Source organism: Dermochelys coriacea, chromosome 3, assembly GCF_009764565.3.
Source record: "Dermochelys coriacea isolate rDerCor1 chromosome 3, rDerCor1.pri.v4, whole genome shotgun sequence".
NCBI classification, from domain to species: Eukaryota; Metazoa; Chordata; order Testudines; family Dermochelyidae; genus Dermochelys; species Dermochelys coriacea.
The window spans coordinates 118,015,240-118,019,829 of record NC_050070.1 but is presented as its reverse complement, the minus strand read 5'-3'; positions in this window follow the sequence as shown (position 1 = coordinate 118,019,829).

Here is a 4,590-nt window from a genome sequence, read left to right as displayed (position 1 = left end):
CGCCAGTGGTCATCTTGCCGTCTTTTAAATGTGTGGATCATTTTTGACAAAATGCTCTGTGATTTACTATCAAACAGGAAATCTAACTCTTGCAGGTAGTGGTCAGAGAATTAGAGGTAAAACTCAAAGGCCCTCATTCTGACTTCGTACTGTTGTAAATCAAGAGTGATGCCATATAAGAACATGAGAATGGCCATACTGGGTCAGACCAATGGCCCATCTAGCCCAGTAGCCTGTCTTCCAGCAGTGGCTGGTGCCAGATGCTTCAGAGGAAGTGACCAGAACAGGGCAATTTATTGAGTGATCCATCCTCTGTTGTCCAGTCCCAGTTCTTGCAGTCAGAGGTTTGGGGCCATCCGGAGCTTGGGGTTACATCCCCATGCTTTATTTTTTGCCTTGGTCTTCACAGACAAGTTCAACTCCCAGACTGCACTGGCAGCACATTATGGGAAGGAGGTGGGCAGCCCTCAGTGGTGAAAGAACAGGTTAAGGACTATTTAGAAAAGCTGGACATGCACAAGTCCATGGGGCCGGATGCTGTGCATTCAAGAGTGCTGAAGGAGTCAGCTGATGTGATTGAAGAGCCTTTGGCCAAGTCTTTGAAAACTTGTGGTGACCAGGGGAGGTCCCAGCTTATTGGAAAAAAGGCAAATGTAGTGCCCATCTTTAAAGAAAAAGGAAAGAAGGAGAATCCTGGGAACTACAGTCCCTGGAAAAATCATGGAGCGGGTCCTCAATGAATCCATTTTGAAGCACTTGGAGGAGAGGAAGATGATCAGGAACAGTCAACATGGATTCACCAAGGGCAAGTCATGCCTGACCAACCTTATTCCTTTCTATGATGAGATAACTGGCTCTGTAGGTATGGGGAAAGCAGTGGACATGATATATCTTGACTTTAGCAAAGTTTTTGATATGGTCTCCCACAGTATTCTTTCCAGCAAATTAAAGGAGTATGGATTGGATGAATGGATTATAAAGTGGATAGAAAACTGGCTAGATCGTTGGGCTCAATGGGTAGTGATCAACAGCTCGATGTGTAGTTGGCAGCTGGTATCAAGCAGAGTGCCTCAGGGGTCAGTCTGAGGCCAGTTTTGTTGAACATCTTCATTAATGATCTGGATGATTGGATGGATTTCACCCTCAGCAAGTTTGTGGATGACACTAAACTGGTGGACAGAGGTAGATACGCTGGAGGGTGGGGATAGGGTTCAGAGTGATCTGGACAAATTGGAGGATTGGGCCAAAAGAGATCTGATGAGGTTCAACAAGGACAAGTGCAGAGTCCTGCACTTAAGTCAGAAGAATCCTATGCACTGCTACAGGCTAGGAACTGACTGGCTAAGAGGCAGTTCTGCAGAAAAGGACCTAGGGGTTACAGTGGACGAGAAACTGGATATGAGTGAACAGTGTGCCCATGTTGCCAACCATGTTAATGGCATATTGGTCTGCATTAGTAGGAGCATTGCCAGAAGATTGAGGGAAGTGATTATTCCCCTCTATTTGGCACTGGTGAGGCCACATCCGGAGTATTGCATCCAGTTTTGGGCCCCTAAATACAGATGTGGGCAATTGGAAAGAGTCCAGCAGAGGGCAAATGAAAATGGTTAGGGGGCTAGGGCACGATGACTTATGAGGAGAGGCTGTGGGAACTGGGCTTATTTAGTTTGCAGATAATAAGGGAGGGGGGAGATTTGATAGCAACCTTCAACTACCTGAAGGGGGATTCCAAAGAGGATAGAGCTAGGCTGTTCTCAGTGGTGGCAGATGACAGAACAAGGAGCAATGGTCTCAAGTTGCAGTGGGGGAGGTCTAGGTTGGATATTAGGAAAAACTATTTCACTAGGAGGGTGGTGAAGCACTGGAATGGGTTACTCAGGGAGGTGGTGCAATCCCCTTTCTTAGAGGTTTTTAAGGCCTGGCTTGACAAAGCCCTGGCTGGGATGATTTAGTTGGGGTTGGTCCTGCTTTGAGCAAGCGGTTGGACTAGATGACCTCCTGAGGTCTCTTCCAACCCTAATCTTCTATGATCCCTGACCATCTTAGCTAATAGCCATTGATGAACCAATCCTCTGTGAATTTATCTAATCCTGAATCACTGGAGTCAGCCTGCTGTAAAACCAGTGAGAATCACAGACAAAGCTCAGAGGTCCTTTTCATTTCCACTAAATATAAATAGATTATAAGCTATTTGGGGTGGAGACTGCCATTTACTAGGTTGTCACAATACTTAGCAAAATGGAACTCCAATCTTATTGAGGTTTCTAGGCACGACCACAGCATAAATAATAAATCATTGGAATTTTGATCTGTACCTCCTGAGTTTGTGAAGATGGGATAGGAATTTGACAGAATCAGGATTTCTCACAATACTGCCAACATTCTCTGTTTCTTTTGATCCCAGTTTACTGCAAGAACAGCCACTATCAGGATAATTTGAAGCTTCTCCTTCAGTCCTGTCCAAATCCAGGAAGTATTCTTATGGGGTCAAACCTTGACATCTTTATTCACTTATTAATTCATTAAGTAGACAAAATGTCATTGTGTTTTGACTAATTAAGGTCTTTAGGATTTGGGCCTGAGTGAGAGGAAAACCTTACAACAGCTGAATAAGCATCCAAAAATTTTGAATCTGTATCTGAACTTGGCTTACCCTTTAAGGGTTAGAAACCTCAAAAGGGCAGGCTCTCTCCTGGGATTTCCAACACTACCTGATTTTGATGAACCCAATACCACCACCATAACCACTCTCATATTATTAATCTATTTCTGGTTCAACACCCAGCTGAAAAAAGTGCAGAAGCAAACGAATTTAAACGTTCGAACAAATATTTGACTTAACTATCTCTGGAGCTCAGAAAGAATCCGATTTGTTCAGTTTTGAGTCTGGCGTGAAGACCTGAGATTAGTTCTTATTTTAGCCTAATCAGACATTTTTTAAAAATATTGTTTCACTTTGCTCATGCACAATTAAATTAATGATAAGCGGAACACTGAAAAGGTACAAGGGGCCAGAACTTTGGCCTCTGATCTAGCCATTTTGTGCTGTTCAGGAAGCAGAAAGCAGCCAGAAAGCTCCCCTGAAGAAGCAGTCGGGGATTCCTCCTGGCATAAAGATATCCACCCCCAGTATTTTAAAGCCAGCTGTTTGTTGCTCACTTTCCCTATTCATGTCAATATGTTGGCACTGAGAGAGGCAGGGAGGTCTGTTGGAAGTGTGAAGTGAAAAGGATAAATTTAAGGGGTAAATCTTTTTACTTTAATTTCAGGGGCTTCATGGTGGCTGTAACATGCAAAACAGTGGGTATATCTACACTAGAGATGAAAGGTGGTACTTCTTGAGGAGACATACCTATGCTAGCTCAGTCAGAGCAAATGGCTAAAATTAGAAGCTATGGCAGCACAAGTGACAGAAGGCGATTGTCCAAAGTATAATCCTGTTTGAGACTCTCGGTATGTATTTAGGGTGACTAGCCCTTCCCTTTACTCATACCACTGGGTCTATGCTAATATTTTGAGCACACTAGTACCATCACAGCTAGCGTGGGTATGTCACCTGAAGCTGGAATTTACACTTTCCAGCTCTATTGTAGATACATCCAATGAAAAAGTGACCTCAGGATAAATTGAAAGAATCTGCAGAGCAATAGTCTAACTGGAAAGAACCAGCATGGGTTTAAGAGTGAAAACTTGCTGTAGGTTACTCAGGAATTTATTAGATATAATTATTTTAGGTGACTTTTACATTAAAGGATGAAGGTTCTGTTGCAATTTTCCACCTCAGTCTCCCCAAGTATTTGAAGTTTTAGAGGAATTTCACCTTTTTAGGCAGAACACCACATTTGTAAAGTTTTTCTACTGCAGTCACAAGACTCCTTTGACAGATTTCAGAGTAGCAGCCATGTTAGTCTGTATTTGCAAAAAGAAAAAAGGAGTACTTGTGGCACCTTAGAGACTAAAATTTATTTGAGCATAAGCTTTCGTGAGCTACAGCTCACTTCATCGGATGCATTTGGTGGAAAATACAGAGGGGAGATCGACACACACACACACACACACACACACACACACACACACACACACACACACAAAACATGAAACAATGGGTTTTATCATACACACTGCAAGGACAGTGATCACTTAAGATGAGCCATCACCAGCGGGGGGTGGGGGGAAAAAGGAGGAAAACATTTCATGGTGACAAGCAAGGTGGGCCATTTCCAGCAGTTAACAAGAACGTCTGAGGAACAGTGGGGGGTGGGGTGGGGGGGGGAGAAATAACATGAGGAAATAGTTTTATTTTCTGTAATGACCCATCCATTCCCAGTCTATTCAAGCCTAAGTTAATTGTAACCAGTTTGCAAATTAAATTCCAATTCAGCAGTCTCTCCCTGGAGTCTGTTTTTGAAGATTTTTTGTTGTAGGATATCCACTCTCAGGTCTGTAATCGAGTGACCAGAGAGATTGAAGTGTTCTCTGAGTGGTTTTTGCATGTTATAATTCTTGACGTCTGATTTGTGTCCATTCATTCTTTTACGTAGAGACTGCCCAGTTTGGCCAATGTATGTGGCAGAGGGGCATTGCTGGCAC